Source organism: Heterodontus francisci, chromosome 40 (genome assembly GCF_036365525.1).
Source record: "Heterodontus francisci isolate sHetFra1 chromosome 40, sHetFra1.hap1, whole genome shotgun sequence".
NCBI classification, from domain to species: Eukaryota; Metazoa; Chordata; class Chondrichthyes; order Heterodontiformes; family Heterodontidae; genus Heterodontus; species Heterodontus francisci.
The window spans coordinates 8,962,714-8,986,634 of record NC_090410.1 but is presented as its reverse complement, the minus strand read 5'-3'; the positions used below and the strand labels follow the sequence as shown (position 1 = coordinate 8,986,634).

General features: G+C 45.7%; 1 protein-coding gene across 3 annotated transcripts in view; it reads right to left on the bottom strand.

The window, feature by feature from the left end:
* Positions 1-23,921, bottom strand: part of LOC137353049 (G-protein coupled receptor 4-like) — a 149,559-nt gene that overhangs the window by 55,347 nt on the left and 70,291 nt on the right. Inside the window, exons 2-3 of one of the 3 annotated variants that reach the window (XM_068018987.1) lie at positions 4,168-4,241; positions 2,219-2,391 (exon numbers count right to left, since the gene is read on the bottom strand). The gene's annotated coding sequence lies outside the window, so the exon portion shown is untranslated. Of the gene's footprint in view, positions 1-2,218; positions 2,845-4,167; positions 4,242-23,921 lie in introns of those variants that run through there. The other 2 variants (XM_068018988.1, XM_068018986.1) reach the window with 2 other exon arrangements.

Here is a 23,921-nt window from a genome sequence, read left to right as displayed (position 1 = left end):
CATCCCAAAGCACTTTAGAGCCAATGAAGCTCAAGTCTCTGAAATGGGTCTTGAACCCACAGTGTTCAAGTGGAGAGGTGAGAGTTGTACCCCCTGAGCCAAGGTTGAATAGTCAAACCAGAGCCATAATGGCAGGTCAATTCAAAATCAAACAATGGCCCTGATTTTAACCCACCCCATCCCCCCCACCCATGCCAGATCTCGCTGGAATCTCCGATTTCCTTCAGTCCTTCTTCTGCTGACCGACACCCCACACCCACCACTCCCCCCCCCAACACTGGCCCCCTGGGTCCCTGGCCATGGCCTCTCGCCACTAAAATCCGTCTCTGCGTTTACGCAGTTTGTCGCCTGGCTACGGGGCTCGTTCGCACCCTTCACACCCTCCTGTTAACATTGAGGCCAATATTGCAGTGAGCTAGTGGTCAATCTATGAAACAGGCTCCCCAGGGAGACGGTGGGAGCAGATTAATATATTTTCATTAACCAAAGGTAATAAGAGATACGAGGCAAAGGCAATAATGAGATAGGTCGTAGATCAGTCATGATCTTGTTGAAGGGGGCAACAGGCTCGAGGGGCTGAATTTTATGTTCCTGTCTCATGATTGGTCAACAACTCTATTATCGAGGCAACTGCCAAGAAGGCGAACTAAATGGGCCTTGGTCTTTTGTCCATCTACCAATTCCTAATTTGGGGTCAGTGGTTGGTGGCTATTATGCCTGATGCCTGCCTCAATGTCTCCTAATGGCAAGCTGGGCACCACAGGCTGTTTGCTGTTGGTGGAAATGGTCTAAAGAGTCATCTGCCGTGTGCCAACTGCCCTGGCAATCTTTTCACAGTGTGTGTGCTAACAAGTCAACAGCCCACGTAAACTTATCTAACAACTGCTTTCGTCTCAACGGCGGAGCTTCCCCACCTCCGACTTCCCAAAACATAAACAATGTAAAGTCTGTCAATATGAAAATCTCGCTGTAACCAAGACTTTTCTCAGTGCCTTCTTAAGAGACTTTGTCAATAACAGTTTATATAGCACCATTAACGTTGAAAAAAAAAAGGTCTCACAGCCTTTCAGAGAGGAAAAATATCGACAAAGATGGAGAACATAAAAACTGATCTGCAACCTCAACTCCACTTTGCCTCCCAATTCCCATATCCTTTGATTTCCTTAGTGTCCCAAACATCTATTGATTGCAGTCTTCAATATTTTTTCTTAATTCATTCACGGGATGTGGGCGTCACTGGCCAGGCCAGCATTTATTGCCCATCCCTAATTGCCCTTGAGAAGGTGGTGGTGAGCCGCCTTCTTGAGCCGCTGCGGTCCATGAGGAGTAGGTATTCTTATTCAACGTTTCTTTAGGGGTTTGATCCAACTGAGAGCTTTGCTCGGCCATTTCAGAGGGGAGGTAGGAGTCAAACACATTGCTGTGCGTCTGGAATCACATGTAGGCCAGACCAGGTAAGGACGGCAGATTTCCTTCCCTAACGGACATCAGTGAACCAGATGGGTTTTTACAACAATCATGATCACCACTCCGGCTACTAGTTTTTTTAAATTCCCGATTTATTTAATTAAATTAAAATTTCCCAGCTCCCACACGTGGATTTTAACTCAGTCTAGCATTAAGCCTAGACTGCTGGCTTGCTAGTCCTGTAACAATACCACAACGCTCCCCTTCCATCTAAGACCCTGGTGCTGTAACATTAGGCAGTTGGTGTTTCCCCTCAAGTTAGCACCGACAACCGAGAAGTCCCCAGACGTATAGACTTCTGTCCTTCCTGTGGACACCAGTCTATGAGGTTGGGTGGGGGGGGAGGAGAGGTGGAAGGGGGTTGCAGATGCTAGGCAAGTTTGCACCTCCTAAAACCATGCCCAGGCTACGCAGCAAACAAAGTAACATTATCACGATGCTCCCCTTTTCCCTCTAATAGATTCACCCACTGAGCATCCACAACCCTTTGGGTTAGAGAGTTCCAGAGATAGAGGAGAGCTGACCAAAAGCTTTAAAGGGGAACGAAGAAGATGAAGAGAATTCAGAAACCTGGCACCTAGCTGACTGAAGGCACACCCTGTCCCACACAGGCTGGTACTCAATCGACAGGTTATATATATATATATATATGTGGGAGAGAAACATTACCCCCAACAAGTCCCTGCAACAGAATTAATTTCTCCCCTCTTCCTTTCTGAGCAACCCCGTTACATCAAAAAGAATAAAAGACCTTAAAAGCAGACTTTGCGGTCGGATCCAGTGGCGTGTCCCAGTCGAGCTGTAATTGTTCCGATCTGATTCCAGAAGAAATTCCCAATCATTCCCATCTCTTGAGTTCCTGATGTTCTGGCATTCAGTCTCCTCCGGAGAGCTGGTGCTTCCAGCACTGACCGTCTGTGTTAGCTAATAGCGTTGCAGAATCAAACAGTTCAATTTAGCATAAAATTACAGCTCAGTCAAATATTTGCAGATTGTCTCTATTGCAAAATTGTTCTCAGCCCCTGAATCAAGGTTGATATTTCTCATCTAGGTAATTTTTTTGCTAGTCCAGTCTCCATCTAATTCTGACTCAATTTAGGCTTTAACTGCTAGGATAACCCGAGTTTTTGTTTTAAAAAAACATTCACTAGCTCTCCAAACTTTTGTGTTCATTGAACAGGTGCCATATTCGTTCTCTCCTCTTTTCTTCCTTCTACTTTCTTTCTCTCTCACACGCCCGTTTACTTTCAATCTCTCTCTCTGTGCTAAGAGCCAGAGACGGAAAGCTCCGTGTCCAACCTGTTGTAGAGTGCTTGAAAGAATACTGTCAACTTGTTTCAATAGACTCTGAGAAACAGGAAGTGGTTTAAAAGAAGCTTGGGGCGTCCAGTAAGCTTTACTCAAAGACCTTCTGAGTTTCATCAGTCGCAGGGAAGTATTAACCCCCTCCTTCCCACGTCACTTTTTAATGTCACTGGGTCAAAATCCTGGAACTCCCTTCCCAACAGCACTGTGGGTGTACCTACCCCACATTCACTGCAGTGGTTCAAGAAGGCAGCTCACCACCACCTTCTCAAGGGCAATTAGGGAAAGGCAATAAACGTTGGCCTGGCCAGCGACGCCCACATCCCCATTTCATTGCAGGAACAAAGCAAAGCTTTGAAGCTTTTTCCACCCTCTTCCCCCATCCAAATTTTCCATCCACCTGAAAGGATAGGTAGGGGCAATGGATTAACTTCATGTGAATGACAGCACCTCCGCCAGTGTAGCACTCCCTCAGTACTGCACTGGGAGCATCAGCCTTGATTTTTGCGCCCAAGTCCTGCAGCGGGACTTAAACCCAGAACCTCTGACTCAGAGAGGAGGGCACTACCCACAGAGTCACCACTGCCAGGGCTGGGGAAAGAGGGATTAGAGGAGGCTCATGTGGAGTATAAGCACGAGCATAGACGAGTTGGCCTGTTTCTGTGCTGTAGACACTTTTTTAATTCCATGTCATAGAATCACAGGATCAGACAGCACAGAAGAAGGCCATTCGGCCCATCGTGCCTGTGCCAGCACTTTAGAAGAGCAAACCCATTAGACCTCTGCTCTTTCCCTACAACCCTGCAACTTACTTTCCTTCAAGTAGATGTCTAATCCCCATTTGAAAATGACTATTGAATCTGCAGCTACCACCTTTTCAACCCCTTTCCCCACCATCTCCAATATAAACTAATACAAGTGTTCAAACAAAATGAAAACAAAGCCCATGATTTTGTTGAACACCCCCTTCGGATTTTTTCTTCTCCCGGGGTTTTGCTCGCAGCCGTGTCTGGGACATTAATCTTTAATTTGTGGAGACTCCAGGCTACTCTTGGAGGGTTGGCAAGCCAGGTTCAAGGAGGGAGAGGAGACGGAAGAATTAACACTAAATAGGCACCAGAACTTAAGGCAACATATTATGTGCTGTCAGGCACATTTTGACAAGAAATCAGAGCTTCTCTAAATGGACCTATTTTAAATGTCGTACCCTGGACACTGCCTCGTTATTTATCCACGAGGTCAGACGCAGGTGCCGAGAATATGCAGGTTGTTGCCTTTAAGATAAACATTGAAAATACTTTTTCTCTTGGTGTGGACATCAAACACTCCCAGGGACTGGTACAGCACAGGTTAGATACTGAATAAATCCCCCTCGACACTGTCCAGTCGATTTACCTTCATTCTAATTTAAACAGAGCACCTCCTCCTGCGCTAACACTTCCCTCTCCAGCACTCGCCATTCTTATGACCTGGCAGAGAAAGATGAACAAATTGTGCCAATTAGTATGGTGGTTTGTCTGGGCTGAAATTGAGCTGAGGTCCCTAAAACGACAATCTTCAATTTGATCTCGCTGTGCTCTCATCTCGCTGAAATTTGTCAGTTCACATCTGTTGTGGGTTGCCTGTATGTAGCTCACGTGCTGATCTTATTCACAGCCTCTAAAAATAGCTAAACCCTCCCCCGACCCCCAATGGCACTCCCCCCTCCCCCTCCCCAACCATCACCACCGAACCAATCAGAAATACACAGCTTCCTCTTTCTGTGGGAACTTATTTATTCAGCTGACAACATCCTGTGCTAGATTGGCACGCAGATTTGGCATTTCAGCCAGGTTTCTTTCCAACTCGGCCAATCCTTCCCAATATTCTGTGACCCAGCTGCCTTGGTGTTGTGACTGTGTCTGTCTGGGACCGGGGAGGAAGTGAGCGAGGCATTGGCCTGGTCCTTGTGGGCCCCTGGCCAGGGAATACCATGTGACACAACTGGACCATAGATGAGGGACAGAGGGCAACTTGTAAACTTGTGGAAGAAGGTCAAAGGGCAGTTTGTTGTGCTTGGGTGGTGAGAGTGACTGTGCTCATGTTTTGCCTCAGACAGTCATGGGTTCAAGTCCCACTCCAGAGACTGGAGCACACAATCTAGCCTGACACTCCCAGTCAAGTAGTGAGGGAGTGCTGCACTGCCAGAGATGCCATCTTTCAGATGAGATGTTAAAACAAGCTCTCCCAGGTGGATGTAAAATATCCCACGGCACTATTCCAAAGAAGAACAGGGGAGTTATCCCTAGTGTCCTGGCCAATATTTGTCTCTCAACCAACGTCACTTTAAAAAGAAAACATCATCGTATTTGCTGTTTGTGGGAGCTTGCTGTGCGCAAATTGGTATTTCATACATTACAGCAATAGCAACTTATATATTTATATAGAACCTTTAATGTAACAAACATCCCAAGGAGAGTTATAAGCAAAATTAGACACCAAGCCACATTAAGTGATAATAGAGAAGATGGCTGAAAGCTTACCCAACAGAGAGGTTGCAAGGAGCATGTTAAAGGAAGAAAGTGAGGCGGAGAGGTTTAGGGAGGGGATTCCCGAGCTTAGGGCCCAGGCTGCAAAAGGCACGGCCGCCAATGGTGGAGCGATTAATTAGATGAACACTGAGATCTCGGAGGGTTGTGGAGCTGCAGGAGATTACGGAGATAGGGAGGAAGTGAGGCCACGGAGGGATTTGAAACCAAGGATAAGAATCTTAAAGTTAAGATGTTGCTTGACCGGGAGCGAGCACAGGAGTGATGGATGAACGGGACTTAGTGCGAGTTAAGACATGCGCAGCAGAGTTTATGAAAGGTGGAATATGGGAGACCAGCCAAGAGTGCGTTGGGATGGTCAAGTCTGGAGATGAAAAGGCATGGATGAGGTACGAATGAGTAATTATCCTACAAAAGTACTTCATTGGCTGTAATGCGCTTTGGGATATTCTGAGGTTGGGAAAGGCGCTATATAAATACAAGTGTCTCATTCATTCATTCATTGAGCTTGTAACACAGGCAATCCCCTATTGGCCCATAATTAAGATGAGCAAGATGTTACAGGAAGTTTCTTCGTTTTCCAGCTCCAGGGAATCTCCTGAGTGCAATTGACTGACGAGGGTTACCTCCTAAATGGTTCCAAAGTGTATGAGTGCCGATAATAAACTGCGTCACTGGGATTTGTTTATATTTGTAAGACGCCCGTCCTTTGTCTGAGAAACACTGAGTTATGGGAGGAGGTCCTATCTGCCCAGCCGACACTTGCACTTGCTAGTGATTGAGGGCCACAAAAACAGCTTGCATTTGTATAGCGCCTTGAAAGTAGTAAGATGCCACAGGTCTTTGACAAATTCGAAACTGAAGAGGGCAGGGATGCTTTCTTTCTTGACTCTCGCTGATTATGGGATACTGATGTTCACTATAGTACCCCTAATGGTGTGGTAGAAGCCAGTGATGCCAGGGTGGGGTTAGGGGTAACCTCTCAGGCTATAAGCCCTGACGATGAACCATTTAAAGGGTTCATTTTATATTTATTTTTTTATATTTTTATATTTAGAGATACAGCACTGAAACAGGCCCTTCGGCCCACCGAGTCTGTGCCGACCATTTATACTAATCCTACATTAATCCCATATTCCCTACCACATCCCCACCTCCCCTCAATTCTCCTACCACCTACCTACACTAGGGGCAATTTACAACGGCCAATTTACCTATCAACCTGCAAGTCTTTGGCTGTGGGAGGAAACCGGAGCACCCGGCGGAAACCCACGCGGTCACAGGGAGAACTTACAAATTCCACACAGGCATGAACTGTCAGCACTGGTCTCCGTGGCATTAGCCTCCTGGCTATTTCACCAAACCCCACCCCCCGCAACCCCCACATCCACTCCTCTGCTCCCCTCTCCCAATTCACACACACGTTTGTGTATTAACCACGTTCAAAGCTGTTAGCCTCAATAAAGTGGGCAGCGAGGAGAGGATAGATTTAAGGGCTAGCTCAAATAATGCACTATATGGCCCAGCTCAGAGTCCCAGAGCAAGAGGAGAGCAAACTCAGGAAAGTGATGATCTGTTCTGCAAGTTGTTCCAAAATATTCCTTTGCCGGGATGGGAGAATTTCCATAAATAGGGAAAAACAATAGGATAACAAGTCATTAGAACAGTCTCACAGAGAATCAAGTCAATTCAGTGTTGGGATACCTTTAAAAGGAGCCAGACAGGCGTCTGTTGTGGTGAGGAATTTAAGGGCCTCCAGAGTAATTGGGGCACAATTTGCAGAGGAAATAACAGCGGGTTTGATGGCCGTTGTTAATGCACAAATTGTCTCGTAGCTTGTGGCCAGCGGGAGAGATGCCATACGCTGTGAATTGGCACATATCTCTGGACAATTTGCTTCCCTGTTAGCCTCACGGAAATGGCAGCTCGTCCTCAACCTCCCGTGACTTTCATGAAATTGCCACATTTACGCCGTAAGTTCAACTTGCCGCAGAAAATTAGGGCTTGGTACTTAATGGCACAAGGACCCTTTTAAAGGTGAGATTGATGCTCCAGCCCAGAAAAGGAACAATTCAAATTGTGGAGCCTCCTTGCCGCAGGTAGTAAATTGTTGGTCGAGGTTTTTAAAATTAAGATTGTTTTTCTTACTTTTCCTTTCTGGCTTTTTTCTCTCTCTTGCTCCAATCTTTCTTTCTCTTTATTTCTATTTTTTTTATATAAATATGGGATGTGGGCATCGCTGGCCAGGCCAGCATTTATTGCCCATCCCTAATTGCCCTTGAGAAGGTGGTGGTGAGCTGCCTTCTTGAACCGCTGCAGTCCTTGGGGTGTTGGTACACCAACAGTGCCGTTAGGAAGGGAGTTCCAGGATTTTGACCCAGTGACAGTGAAAGAACGGCGATATAGTTCCAAGTCAGGATGGTGTGTGACTTGGAGGGGAACATCTACGCTTGATTTGACTCTAATTTGCTCGATTTCCTTCTCTATTGCTTCTCTGATTCTTTATCCTTAAATCTCATTGGTTAAAGAGATGGACTCTTTGTGCTATCCTTTGACAAAGTCCCTGACGCCCTCACTGCCCCATTATCAGCTCATACTCCCAGCAAGTTACAGGGCAATTTATATTCAAACTGAAGGGTGAGAGAAAAAAACTATATTACAGGGTGCTTTCCTGAGACATTAACCTCTCTTGGAATGTTGGGGGAGGATTTAGTAATGAGTAATCGATGAACACTTGTGTATGACACTCACTGCGCCATTGCGACAGATTGACCTCTATAAATAAACAATCAAAGGCTGGGCATTTCCACAGACCTGCTCCGGGTGGAAGTCCCAGGCTATAGAATTGTAAAGGAAGACCATTCGACCCATTGTGCCTGTGCTGGCTCTCTGAAAGAGCTACCCAATTAATCCCACTCCCCTTCCCTTTCCCTGCGCCTTTTTAAAAAAATGTCCTTTTATAAATATTTATCAACTTTTTTTTTAATAGGAGATTCCGGATTCTGCCCCCACCTCTGTTTCTGGCTCTCCATGAAATAATGTCTCCTAACCTCTCTCTTTGTCCTTTTATGAACATAAGTTATTGCCCAATAGTTACTGGTTCCTATAGATGTTAAGGAGAGGCCCCATCTGCCCTCTCAGGTGCACGTAAAAGATCCCACGGCACTCTTCCGAAGACGAGCAGGGCACTTCTCCGGCCAATAATTATCCCTCAAACAGCATCACTAAGTCAGATTATCTGCTCACTAGCACATTGCTCTCTGTGGGATCTTGCTGTTAACTATTTGATGGCCACATTTCCTACATGACAACAGTGCCTACACTTCAAAAGTACTTCATCCTAAAGCACTGCTGCATTTCCCACATTACAACAGCGACTACACTTCAAAAAAGTACTAAATGAATTGTAAAGTGCTCTGGGAGATCATGAAAGGTGCCATAGAAATGCACAATTCCTTTATCTTTTCATGCACCTGTTTCCCTCTTTGCCTACACCACTCTATAATCTATTATAGAAGTTACATTCATAGAGAAATACAGCACTGAAACAAGCCCTTCGGCCCACTGAGTCTGTGCCAACCAACAATCACCCATTTACACTAATCCTACATTAATCCCTTATTCCCTACCATTCTCCTATCTACACTAGGGGCAATTTATAATGGCCAATTTACCTATCAACCTGCAAGTATTTGGCTGTGGGAGGAAACCGGAGCACCCGGCGAAAACCCACGCGGTCACAGGGAGAACTTGCAAACTCCGCACAGGCAGTACCCAGAACCGAACCCGGGTCGCTGGAGCTGTGAGGCTTCGGTGCTAACCACTGCACCACTGTGCCACCCCTTCCTGCCAACTTCTACCACTGGAGCTGTTTATCTCCGCACTTACAATGGAAATCGTCCCAGTAATTGTGTCACATCCTAATTTCACCTTCCTGCAAGCACTGTGTGCATTTAACACAGCCGGCTATGTTTGTATGGATTTGTACAGGTTGGTTTTTATGGGTCCTTTGGTGTTGCCCGTGTATTTATGTGAGACCCTTGTTTGGGATCAGCTGCCTCAAAACAGAGCAGGAATCGAACCTGGGTCGCCCTGGTCTGCAGCAGCTGCTGCTGCATCGAGTAGCGGCCACTAGGGGCACTTTCTGTTTTGCTGCGGAAAAATCGTTAAGGTGGAAAAAAATCTGGCATTTATATAGCAGCTCGCACATCCCGAAGGCGCTGGGACCTTCGATTGAAGTGGCACTCCAGTGTTTGAAACTGGAAATCCTTCATGATCCACAAGTCAATCACAGGCCAGACAGAGAGAGCCAGTTTGCAGATTAATTGACATGACATTTGATGAACAATGCGCTAGGTCGAATAGGAACCTCTCTTTCTCTCTCTCTCTCTCCCCCTTTACATCTCCCTTTCTGTTAGCAAACACACACAGATTAACTGGTCAATATCACATTGTGGGAGCTTGCTGTGTGCAAATTGGCCTCACAATATTGCCTCACATTTTGACCCTCCCTTGCATACAGAGACAAGAAAGATTTGCATTTATATAGCACCTTTCATGACATCCCAAAGTGCTTTAGGATGAAGTACTTTTGAAGTGTAGGCGCTGTTGTCATGTAGGAAATGTGGCCATCAAATAGTTAACAGCAAGCACCGACAAACAGCAATGAGATAATGACCAGATAATCTGTTTCAATGATATTGTTTGAGGGATAAACATTGGCCAGGACTCCCTTGCACTCCTTCAAAAAGAGCGTCATGGGACCTTTTACGTCCACCTGAGAGAGCAGCTGGGGCCTCAGTTTAACGTCTTGTCCCTCAGTCCTGCACTGGGAGTGTCAGCCTGGATTCTGTAGTCAAGCCTCTGAACTGGGCCTTGAACCCTACAACCTTCTGACTCTGAGTTCAGAGTGCTTACAGTAGGCCCATTTTAAAGGCTGGCAAGGGGCTTCCGATATTGGATGAGGTGGGGTGAGGGTGCGGAGGTTTCCGGAGCTGTGGGCTGTTCTCCGTTTGTTTGGAGTTGGATCCTTTCTGCTACCAGGTTCGTGCCAAGAGCTGTGTCTCCCATAGCTGAGCAGCCTCTGCAGGAAGCCAATGATGGTATTAATAACCAGTTCAACTTTGCTTTGTTTGACACAAACGTGCTATCATATCCTGATAAATGGGCTTGTTTACAAGCTTTCCAGATTCCTGTGTGTATCCCTGTCTCTGAGGCCCTGTTTAAATATGAAACTGAGAGACTTGAGAAGGCACCATTGTCACGATCATAGAATTATAGAATGATACAGGACAGAAGGAGGCCATTCAGGCCATTGTCTCTGTGCTGGCTCTTTTGGTACAGCAATCCAATTAAATCCAACTCATCTGCCCTTTCTCAGCGCCCTACAAATTTTTTCCCTTCAAATATTTATCCAATTCTCTTTTGAAAGTTATCTTTTGAATCTGCTTTCAGTGCATTCCAGATTATAACAACTCACTGCATAAAATAAATTCTCCTCATCTCCCCTCTCCTCGTGTACCTACCCAGCTTCCCCTTCAATGCATCTGTGTTACTTGCCTCAGCCACTCCATGTGGTGGTGAGTTCCACTTGCTTACCACTCTCTGATTAAAGACATTCCTCCTGGATTCCTTATTGGATTTATTAGTAAGGATCTTATATTTATGGCCCCCTGGTTTTGGACTCCCGCCCTCAAGTGGAAACATCTTCCTTAAGCTCCAGATCGCAACGGACTGCTTCACCCTGTCTTTATACCAGTCTTTTCCTGCCATCTGACTCAGGGTGCGAGGACAGTCTGTTGACACCTGTCAAAGGTGAAGCCTTGCAAGACATGTTAGTGGAACCTGCCGTGACAGTCAAAGGTTCATTCTACCTCTTCAGTCAAGCATGAAATGGATAGGTTGAGTTACACCATCGATACCAGTCACACCGTTGGAGCCCTGACTCAGCACAGCACCTGAAGATACACTGCACTGTTGCACGAGGCACCAAGTACAACAGTTAAAGGGACACTGTGAAAAGTCGGTGTTCTGTGAGTGTGGGGGGGGGGGGTGGGACTGGGGGTGGTTACTGGATGGCTCAGTGACCTAGCACTCAATCCTTTTCCTTCCATTGGCTCAGTGGGTCACGCTCTTGCCTCTCAGGCAGAAAATTCCGGGTTCAGGTCCCACTCCTAGAGCACAAAATCTAGGCCGACACTCCACTGAGGGAGTGCTGCAGTGTCGCAGGTGCTGCCTTTTGGGTGAGCTGTGAAACTGAGGTCCTGTCTGCCCTCTCAGGTGTTGCGGCCAATATTTATCCCTTTGACCATCATTACCACAAAAACAGGTTGCTGTTTGTGGGATCTTGGCTGACAGTCTCCATTCTCTAAATAGAACAATTTGCATTCAGGCTGTCCCAAAGCACTTTACAGCCAATGAAATACGTTTTTTAAAGCGTTGTCACTGTTTCAATGTCAGAAACACAGCAGCCAATTTGTACACAGGAAGCTCCCGCAAACAGTAATGTGATAAATATCCAGACAATCTGCTTTAGTAATATAGGTTGACGGATAATATTGGTCCCAGGGAAACCTTCCCAGCCCATTTTCTAAATAGTGGCTGTGGGATCTTTTATATCCATGTGAGATGGCAGACAGGGCTTTGGTTTAAAAGCTCGTCAGGGAGATAGCACATCTGACAGTGTAGCACACCCTCAGTACGGCACTGCAGTGTCAGCCTGGATTTGGCACTCGAGTCCCTGAATTGGGTCTTGAGCCCACAGCTTTCTTTCTCAGAGATAAGAGTTCTACCTCCGAGTGTATCCTGTTTCTTGTCAACTGTGCCATAGCAGCACTGCCCATTCCAGGGATCTAGTGTTGCTATGGTGATGTGGGGATTCAAATTTAAATGCTGGAAAGACTGTGCAATCGATCGCTTCCCTTTTGTCCGGTAACATCTTTTTCTTCTCATTCCCTCCAGTCGAATCCCCATCTGTGATCGAGGCTTCTCCCGTGCCCCGGTGTCTCACCCTGTTCTCTGCCGCAACGTGCGCACATGAGGTTGTGTGAACACACTTGCGTCTGAACACCAGACTGCAAACTGGTCGGGAAGCCAACGACGAGAAGAAAAATGGCACTTAGATCCTGCCGAGTGAAGCAAGGGGCATAGGAACAGGAACCATGCACCCGCCACCACCCCCCCCCCCACCACCCCCACTCCGTAAAAGCCTCAACAGCCTTTTGTGGGAAAATGTTCCAAATTTCTACTACCCTTTGTGTGAAGAAGTGCTTCCCCTTGAACAGCCTATCTCTAACACCTCAATTCGATCACTCCTTAATCTATACTCAATGGAATTACAAGCCAGCATCTAAAAGGCACGAAGACTTACCCACTCAGGCCATGGGCATCACCGTTTTCTCTTGTCAGCCTGCCAGCCTGCTAGAGACACTTAGACACTGGGAAAACAGCACCAATTTCCCAGCAGTCTAGCAGTTACCATGGTGATGGAGATTCTGCTCATAACCAAAGCTAATCTTTCTTTTTTTTTGAAGGCGTTGTGTCAGAACTCAGGGTTGCCTGGCACGGCTGTGGTATCAATAGCGGAGACTTTGACTTTCTCAACCACAGAACCCCATACTAGAGACAAGGCCAGGGGTTCACAAGATACACCTTCATTTCCACTGATCCCCATTGACTCCAGGGTTGCCAACTCTAGTTGGACATATTCCTGGAGATTGCATCACATGATTTTCCGGCAATGATCAGTCACTGCTAACCAATGGCGTTTATTGTTCTACTGAAAAATTTTACCGGAAGCATTTTTCCATTTTCTGCCCCAGTATCAGAATTGAGCACTCATAGGACAGGTACAACACGGGTTAGATACAGAGTAAAGCTCCCTCTACACTGTCCCCATCAAACACTCCCAGGACAGGTACAACACGGGTTAGATACAGAGTAAAGCTCCCTCTACACTGTCCCCATCAAACACTCCCAGGACAGGTACAACACGGGTTAGATACAGAGTTAAGCTCCCTCTACACTGTCCCCATCAAACACTCCCAGGACAGGTACAACATGGGTTAGATACAGAGTAAAGCTCCCTCTACACTATCCCCATCAAACACTCCCAGGACAGGTACAGCACGGGGGTTAGATACAGAGTAAAGCTCCCTCTATACTGTCCCCATCAAACAAAAAAAAAAAAAAAACGGGGTTTAGATACAGAGTAAAGCTCTCTCTACACTGTCCCCATCAAACACTCCCAGGACAGGTACAACATGGGTTAGATACAGAGTTAAGCTCCCTCTACACTGTCCCCATCAAACACTCCCAGGACAGGTGCAGCACGGGGGTTAGAAGAAAAAAAAAGATAAAAGAAAAAAAAAAGAAAAAAAAAGAAGAAAAAACGGGGTTAGATACAGAGTAAAGCTCCCTCTACACTGTCCCCATCAAACACTCCCAGGACAGGTACAACATGGGTTAGATACAGAGTAAAACTCCCTCTAACATAATAATAAATAAAAACAAGAAATGCTGGAAATACTCAGCAGGTCTGACAGCATCTGTGGAGAGAGAAGCAGAGTTAACATTTCAGGTCAGTGACCGTTTTTCAGAACTGACAAATATTAGAAATGTGAAAAGTTTTAAGAAGTACAGCCGGGGGTGGGGGGGCGCAAGGAGAAGGTGTAGATAGGACAAGATCGCAGAGAATAACCGACCAGAAGGTCATGGAGCAAAGACAGACAATATGTTAATGGGGCATTGAAAGACAAAGCATTAGTACAGATAGGGTGTTAACGGACTGAAAACTGAACAGCCGCAAGTACAAACATGAAAAACAAAACAGTGGGTAAGAAAACTGAACAAACTAAGACGAAATAAAATAAAATAAACACAAAACAAATATAAAAATCGGGTCAGATACAGAGTAGAGTGTCCAGCGGGACGGGCCCGTGTCTATTAGGAAGAGGATTGTATCAGCCCGAATGACAGCAGAGGTGTCTTCATTCATATCATTGTGATACTGGTCGCAGGAGTGTAGAGCAAATCTGTAGTCCACAGCACCACCTTCACCATATATTAACTTGTTGAAGGTTGCAGCAACACACCGGGATGGGATTCTTAATTAGATTGCATTTTAATGGGTTCTTAATGGTGGTTGAAATTTCTTCACAGCTGTTAACCTGCTGATGTAACCTGCTTATTGAAAAGTGAGAGACAGCAGTCAGCACATGCACAGGGCCAACTGGAGATATATAGCAGATCGCAGTCAAGGACCCTGTCTGGGGGTTGGCCTATTTTTTAGATCTGAACATGTACCCTGGAAGACTTCTCATTTGCATCAATAATTGACTTTGGTCGAGAGTTTTTGCTCACCGTTCCTAACCCTGCTTTTGCTCCATGTGTTACGGAGGGAGGAAGAGAGGGAATCGGATAAAGTCTTGAAGGAAAGAGAAGATCGTAAACACTTGAAGGAGAACAAAATATTGTGGGGATAGGCAGAAAGATCCAGGCTGCGGGACTACTGGATTGCACTTCAAAGGAGCCGGTGAGGACTCGATGGGCTGAATGGCCTCCAACTGTGCTATACTAGTCCATGATTCCAACAGTTAGTGAGTGAATGAGGAAGGAAAACAGCCAATACTTTGCTCATCTAGTGGTAATCGCTCTGTTTGCTATACAGAATGTGCTGCCTGAAAGGGTGGTGGTAGCAGATTCAATAGTAACTTTCAAAAGGGAATTGGATAAATATTTGAAAAAAGTATTTGACGGTGGCTACAGGAAAAGAGCTGGCGAGTGAGACTGATTTTTTTTTCAAAGTGCTGGCAGAGACTTGATGGTCTGATTGGCCTCCTGCTCTGTATTTTTATACGAAATGAAAGGAGTTTATCTTAAACGCCTTGAAGTCTTAAGGCCCAATGTCTCGAAGTGTCTGACAGGAGTTATGGGATGGTGAGGGGAAGCATCAACTTTGACTAGTTTGGCCCTTTCTGGGAATGAGTCCAAGTGACAGACACAAGGGATTTGTCATTTTCTGTCCTGCAATGTCCCGCTCGCCCATCAACCTTGCAAACCTCCATCATCCCCCCTGTCCCTCAATTCAAAATCCTTGACCGTACTTGCAAAGCTCCACCTCCACTCCCGTGCCATACTCTCACTCCATCCTACCTCTACATCTTCCTCTAGCTCTACATTCCAACGCATGCACTATAGTCTTCCTAGTGTCCCGAGTGCTCCTTACATGATATCAGAGCTTACTGTTCTCTAGGTTATAACCTCCGGAACTCCCTCCGCTCTGACTTCTTGCCTCCAATGCCCACCTGCTCAAACCCTATTTTTTTTTTCCGGTCACGCAACCCAGCAACCATAACAATCTCTAACTACCACGCCTTCTGTTCTCTGTGGGGTGACCTCCCTTGCGATGAAGTGTTGTTGGTAGCTGTGCTTCAGTTGCCTAAGCTCTGGAATGTCCTCCCTGAACCACTCCGCCTCGCTCTCCTCCTCTAAGAGGATCCTTAAAACCTACCTCTTTGACCAAGCTTTTGGTCTCCTGTTCATCCTCTCAGTTGGATATGAAGGATTGCTATTTTGAAGAATTGAGTACGGGGGTTCTCCCTGGTGTCTTGGCTAATATTTATCCCTCAACAACATCACTAAAACAGATCACATTGGCAATATGTCTGTGGGATCTTGCTGTGCGCCAATTGGCTGCCTTGTTTCCTACGTTAAAACAACAATTACACTTCAAAAGTGTGTTGCTGGCTGTAATGCAACTTGTGAGGTCCTGAGGTTGTGAAAGGCGCTATATAAATGCAAATTCTTTTCTTTCTCACATCTTCACATTGAGATGACCTTACAAATGCAGTTGTTGTTGTTACTGAGTTAAACTGTACACCACCCCCCACCCCCCCGCCACTCCCCAACCCTTCTACCCACTGCTCTCTTGCGACAAAATCAAGCAAAACCTCTTGCGGCATGCAACACAACTCAGATGTATATCTGACTCAACGTAACCAGCAACCATTTAGTGCAACATGCTCCAGGAACATGATGGAAGCTAATATAAAACTCGATGCGACATCAGTAAAAGTCAGGGCTCTGCAGAATTTGAGACATTAACCGATATTGTCCTCCTTGGAGCAAAGGAGATTGGGGCGAGATCTGATAGGGGTGTACAAGGTTGTGACAAGTAAGGTAGACAAAGAAAAGCTGTTCCCATTAACTGATGGTACAAGGAGTACCAGATTTAACATTTTGGGCAAGAGGGGATGTGAGGAAGACATGTTTTTACACGGCGAGTGGGTAATGACCGGGAACTCGCTGCCTACGAGGGTGGTGGAAGTGGAGACGGTGAACGATTTCAAAAGGAAATTGGATGGGCAGTGAGGGAAATAAACTTGCAGGGCTATGGGGATAGAGCGGGGGAATGGAACGGACTGGATTGCTCTCCAGAGAGCCAGCATGGACTCGATGGGGAGAATGGCCTCCTTCTGTGCTGTTATGGCTCTATAATGTGAAGGTCACAGTGGGTACCTGGTAGTTGAGGGGTACAGTGGAATATTCACTGTCCATTCACTCTGGCAGCTGGGTTTGGCAGCCAATTACGGAGGAGTGGGAGCAGCTCTTTTGGCAGTGTTGGGCCAGTGTCGAGAAAGCTCTGCACTGCATCCAACCCGCAGCAGACTTGCGTCACCAGCCTTCGATTATGTCGCATAACCTTCTGTCACCTTGCCAGTGACATCAGAAACTTGCATTTATATAACTTTAATGCAGTAAAACATCCAAAGCACAGGAGCATTACCAAACAGAATTTGACACTGAGCCACACAAGGAGACATGTACGCGTGAAGTGCAGTCACTGTTGCAACGTAGGAAATGTGGCAGCCAATTTGAACACAGCAAGATCCCACAACTGGCAAGGAGATAATGAGCAGACAATCTGTTTTAGTGACATTGTTTGAACGTCAGTCGGGACACTGGGGAGAAATCCCTCGCTGTTCTTCGAAATGAGGCAATTGTTTTAATTCACGCTCACAAAGACAGGCACACTCTCACGCACACGAGCGCACATCTCCAACCCTTCCCTTGTAAAGTCTTGTAAACATTTGCACACCACAGGGATCTGAGCCTCTGAGCAAGTTCCAAGTTTTGAAGAGTTATGAGGCCTTCTATTCAAATATTGCAGGGCCTGTAACAGAACTCTCACAGTGCTAATGAGCTAAGCTAAGACCCTAATTAGAATCAAGGGTTTAGTTTCAGGGAGAATGTGCTTGCCATTCATAGCAAGTTGATATTTGCGTAGAATAATAGCTGGGCTGTATAGGCCAGTGTGGAAAACCCACCCTGCTAAGCTGCAAATGCAGGTGGCGTGCTTGGTCTATTCACAGCTAGAATGTATGGTGGCATGTCTCGTCTTGTTCAGCTGGCAGTGCTGCTGGAGGTGGCACTTGTGCTATCAAAGGTATTTCAGCATTAGTTTCCATTATATGTGGGAAACCTCATCCTATTCACTCCCATTCTCATTGAATTCAAATGGATTCAACACCCCCCCCCCTCCCATTGTATTGAATTCAACAGGGCCCAACCTCTGCCCATTCATGCCCATTGTTTACCATGATTCAGTAGATTGCAGACACAGCCCCGATAGCGGAAGGTTACGGGCTCAGACCCCACTCCAGGTACTTGAGTACAACCTCCAAGTTGAGACCCTCAATGCAGTACTATAAGAGAGTGCTGTTAGCAATGCTGCCTTTCAGCTGCACTGCCCTCTTGGGTAGCTGTAAAAGGTCTGCTTGTTGCCTCGTTGCTGCTTGTGGGAGCTTCCTGTGCACAAGTTGGCTGCTACATTATAAAAGTCATTTCACTGGTTGTAAAATGTTTTGGGATGTCTGGAAGTTGTGAAAGGGAATGCATGATTAAATGACGTATCGAATTCAAATAGATCCAATCCATTCTAAATTCACTCTATTCCTATTTCCAGAATTCATCCCAAAATATTCTCTTGCTCTGTAGATTTATACGCTATGTATTTTAATTGAAGATGACAAGACATCATAGATGTCCATGGCTGTACATGGGCCGTCTCGCCATGGACTTAATTGGGATGAAGGTGGGAAGATGGTGGGTGCACCCACAACCATCCCACCTGATGAAATGCTGTACCCACCTTCAAACCTGCTGGGGGGGAAGCATAACATTCCCCCCTAAGTGATTGAATGAGCTGTGGGCCAAATGTTAAAAGCTATATTAACCAGAATTCACAGAAATTCAAACAAGTACTTTCCCAATGACATATTGCTTGTGTCTCTGTGGTGTCGAGTCATGTCTGTCGACATGTGACTCAGGTTGAGCTGAGAAGCCGGATCTGACTCCTATCTGGAATTAATCTGGATGTATTTGGATTTTTTCTAGACTGCAGCGCCACATATTGCCCCTCTCTGCTCTGGGTAATCTGTGCTTGCATTTATCATAGCAAATGACCTTGGAAGAGTTGTGGGGCTGGAGAAGATCACAGAGATAGGGAGGGGGCGCGGCCAGGGATTGGTTTGAAAATGAGGATGAGAATTTTAAAATCGAGGTATTGACAGACCAGAAACCAATATAGGCCGGCCAGAACAGGGAGTGAGGGGGAAACAGGACTTGATGCGAGTTAGGACACAAGGCAGCAGAGTTTGGGAGAGTGGAAGATGGGGGGTTAGCCAGGAGAGCATTGGAATAGTCAAGTCTAGAGGTAACAAAGGCATAGATGAGAGTTTCAGGAGCAGATGAGCTGAGGCAGGCGATGTTAAGGAGATGGAAGAAGTCTTGGGTGCTGGGCTGGATATATGACCACTGATAACCCTTTCCATCACCTCTCATTCAGGTAACATATCTGGATGCATCTAGATCTACAGTATCCCATGTGAGATCGCATGGATTCTTTATACAGATCAGAGCCTGCATGGTTCTGTTTATCTCAGGAATTATTGGGTTACAACATGACACATCTTTTGCTTTTAATGAACAATCAGTTTCAAATATTTCTCCTTCCTTGATAATATTTTGCAAGCATAGCAAGTGTTTAACACGCTGTGAGAAAAGGAGGACTTGCATTTATATAGCACCTTTCATGACCTCAGGACGCCCCCCCCCCCAAAAGTGCTTTACAACCAATGAAGTATGTTGTGGGACTACCTTAAGAAGGGATCACCTGAAGTGCAGACCACCTTAAGAGCTCTAAGTGAAGATCACCAGAGGAAGTGATGTCATGTCACACATGACCAGGCAGTTGTGAGTGGAGCCCAAAAGGGTGAGATGTGCTTTGGTGTGGTTTGTGCAATAACTGTTTGTATATATATGTTCTAGTTAAGTTATAATAAAACCTATGTTTTCTTTGAATATTACTTGTAGTCCTGTGAGTCTTACAATAGTTCACCCATCAAAGGAACAAGTAATATTCCAAAGTACTTTTGAAGTGTAGTCATTATTATAATGTAGGAAAAGCAGTAGCCAAATTTGCACACAGCAAGATCCCACAAACAGCAATGTGATAAAGACCAGATAATCTGTTTTTGTGATGTTGATTGAGGAATAAATATTGACCAGGACACTGGTGAGAACTCCCTTGCTGTCCTTCAGAGCAGTGGCATAGGATCTTTTATGGCCACTTTGAGATAGATAGGGTCTTGTTTTAACATCTCATTCGAAAGACAGGACCACCAACGCTGCAGCACTCCCTCAGCACTGCACTGAGTGTCAGGCTTGTATTTTGTTCTCAAAGCCTGGAGAAGGACTTGAACCCACAAACTTCTGCCTCGGGGGTGAGAATGCTACCCACTGAGTCACAGATGCCACTGGAAGGGGAGTGGGGGTGGGGGTGGGGGTGGGGGGAGGGGATGCAGAAGGTTTACAGCTTGCTACACCCCCCACAAACTTTCCACCTGAACTCTTGAGTTAAAATTGTGGCTAGTATCCCTGTTCATTTCTGCCCTAAGAACCAACTGAGGACTGGGGAGGATTAACTGAGGTGAGTTTATGGGTGCCCAACTATGCTGAACAGTGTTTATGATTGGTCAAGTGTTTCAACAGAGTATTGCTGAAAATAGAGACATGTTGTCGAAGCTTTTCATCTTGCACTCATCAGGACAATCCGCAAGAATAACCAATGTAAGGGAAAACAACAACTTAATGCTGTATGAGAAGAGAGTGCTGATTGGTTGTCAAGTGAACTCTGATTGGTAGAGGCGCTGCCATGGAGAATGCACTAGTTAACGGTGACTGACAGTTAACTGCCAAGCTTTGTTCGAAATTTAAACCAGGCAGCTTGACTCTAATTGGTCACAGCCTTGCCCCGAGGAATGAACCAGCAGTCACTTATTTTGTTTAGCTGAAACAGGCGCAATGTTTGTAGATGCTCATTCTGTCCGCAAAGCACAGGGCCCTGTGTATTAATACATGTAGCTTCCGGTACACGCAAATGTGCCACACTGCAAGCCTGACTGACAATCTTAAATTGGTTGTCAGCGTAATTCTTAGCACACTGAGGATTATTTCAACAGACTGAATGATCTTTCACCTTCTCCCACCCACCCTGCCCCTACTCCTCCGGTTTCTGGTGTTTCTCATTAGGAGAGTTATCACATAGATTGTTTTATGGCAAGCTGGCATGGTGCTTTAAAACAATTCTGGGCTTCAAGATTAGATTACAACCTTGTCGTTACTGCTTGCTATCTCTATCTTAATTCATACAATTCATTTTGTTGTTAATTAAGCTTTGGATGCAGCTTTGTACCAAGAGACAATCCTAATAAAGCTTAGGCTGTGTTTTGGGGCCTGCCTTGAGGGCCAGGGCCCACATTAGTGGGGATTCATTGCTGTACCCTCTCCTTTCCTTCAAGACAGGGGAGACCAGGTAATTACAGTGTGCACAGCGCAAGAGAAAGGGCCCATTTAAATTACAACTATTTAATACAAGTGCTCACAAAGACTCGGTAAAAGAGTTGGAGTATTGTGTGCAGATTTGGGTTCCTTACTAAGAGATGGAATCTGTTTAGGGTCCAGCCATGGCGCTCGACTCTTCAGTTAGAAATTTGTGGGTTTTAGTCGCACTCCAGGGACTTGAACACATAGGCTTAGAAATTGGTTAATGCAGTGACCGTTTCTCGGGCACTACTTAGACTACTAAAGGCTCCAATGTAGCGGGCAGGAAGTATGCGTTCATTTCCGGCAGGAAGTGCGTTGCCTACCATATTGGGTATGGACAAACAAAGGGCGTCTTTTACCCACCCCTGCAGCAGGAGTTAGGCCCTTTGCATGTGGGAGTAAGGGGTCGAACACCTGCTTGAAGTCTCCCCTCCAAGACTGGCCTGCTCTTAGACTGCCTGCAACATCGGGGGGCTACAGTTGGGGAAACCAACTCTCAGGAATGCCTGCCAAACAAGAAAGGGAGTAACTTAAAAGCAAACAGAAAATGCTAGAAATACTCAGCAGGTCAGGCAGCGTCTGTGGTGGGAAAAGCAGTTAACGTTACAGGTCGATGGTCCTTTATCAGAACTGGCAAAGGTTAAAAATGTAATAGGTTTTGAGCAGATGAAAGGAGGAGTAAGGGAGAAGAACTAAAGGGAAGGTCTGTGATAGAGTGGAGGGCAGGGCATATTAACTGATAAAAGGTTTCATGGTACAAAGCCAAGTAAAGAAATGAAAGATGCATCTGTCCTCGCACAAACTAAAGAGATTAAGAAAGAAACAAGGTGGGTGGGGTGGGGAGAAAACCAGCAAAAAATAAACAAGGGAAAAGGAAAACAAAAGAGGCAGAGGTTATGATCTAAAATTATTGAACTCAATGTTGAGTCCAGAAAGCTGTAAAGTGCCCAGTCGAAAGATGAGGTGCTGTTCCTCGAGCTTGTGTTGGTCTTCATTGGATCGCTGTAGCAGGCCAGGGACAGAAAGGTCAGAGTGGGAGCAAGGTGGAGAATTGAAATGACAAGCGACAGGAAGCTCGGGGTCGTGCTGGCAGGCTGAGTAGAGATGTTCCACAAAGTGGTCACCCAGTCTGCATTTAGTCTCCCCAATATAGAGGGGACCACATTGTGGGTAGCAAGTACAGAATCACAGAATTGTTACAGCACAGAAGGAGGCCATTCGGCCCATCGTGTCTGCACTGGCTCTCCGAAAGAGCAATTTACTTAGTACCATTCCCCGCCTTCCCCCCCTAACCCTGTACATTATTTCTTTTCATATAACTTTCTAATTCCCTTTTGAATGCTTCAATTGAACCTGCCTCCACCATGTTCTCAGGCAGCACAATCCAGACCTTAACCACTCGCTGTGTGAAAATGTTTTTCCTCATGTCACTTTTGCTTCTCTTACCAAATACTTTAAATCTGTGCCCTCTTGTTCTCGATCCTTTCGTGAGTGGGAACAGTTTCTCTCTATCTACTCTGTCCAGACCCCTCATGATTTTGAATACCTCTATCAAATCACCTCTCAGCTTTCTCTTCTCCAAGGAAAACAGTCCTAACTTCTCTAATCTATCTTCATAACTGAAATTCCTCATCCCTGGAACCATTCTCCTGAATCTTTTCTGTACTCTCTCCAACGCCCTCACATCTTTCCTAAAGTGCGGTGCCCAGAACTGGACACAATACTCCAGCTGAGGCCGAACTAGTGTCTTATACAAGTTCAACACTAACCTTCTTGCTCTATTTTTTTTTTGTTCATGGGATGTGGACATGGTTGGCAAGGCCAACCCCCTATTAATAAAGCCCAGGATACTGTACGCTTTATTAACCACTTTCTCAACCTGCTCTGCCACCTTCAATGACGTATGCACATATACCCCCCAAGTCCCTCTGCTTCTGCACCGCTTTTAGAATTGTATCCTTTATTCTATATTGTCTCCATGTTCTTCCTATCAAAATGAATCACTAAACATTTCTCCGCATTGAACTTCATCTGCCAACTGTCTGCCCATTCCATCAACTTCTCTATGTCCTTTTGAAGTTCTACACTATCCTCCTCACAGTTCACAATGCTTTCCAGTTTCGTATCATCTGCAAACTTTGAAATTGTGCCTTGCACACCAAGGTCCAGGTCATTATTATATATCGGGAAAAGTAAGGGGCCCGACACTGATCCCTGGGGAACTCCACTACAAACCTTCCTCCAGCCCGAAAAACATCCATTAATCACTACTCTTTGTTTCCTGTCACTCGGCCAATTTTGTATCCATGTTGCAACCGTCCTTTTTATTCCGTGAGCTGTAAGTTTTCTCACAAGTCTATTATGTGGCACTGTATCAAACGCCTTTTGAAAGTCCATGTTCACCACATCAACAGCATTGCCTTCATCAATCCTCTCTGTTACCTCCTCAAAAAAACTCCAGCAAGTTAGTTAAACATGAATTTCCCTTAAGAAATCATTGCAGGCTTTCTTTAATTAACCTGCATTTGTTCATGTGACTATTCATTTTGTCCTGAATTATTCTTTCCAGAAGTTTCTCCACCCTTTTTTGAACAATGTGTAAAGTTTGCAATTCTCCAGTCCTCTGGCACCACCCCCGAGTCTAAGGAAGACTGAAAAAATTATGGCCAGTGCCTCTGCGATTTCCACCCTCACTTCCCTCAGTATTCTTGGATGCATCTCATCTGGTCCTGATGC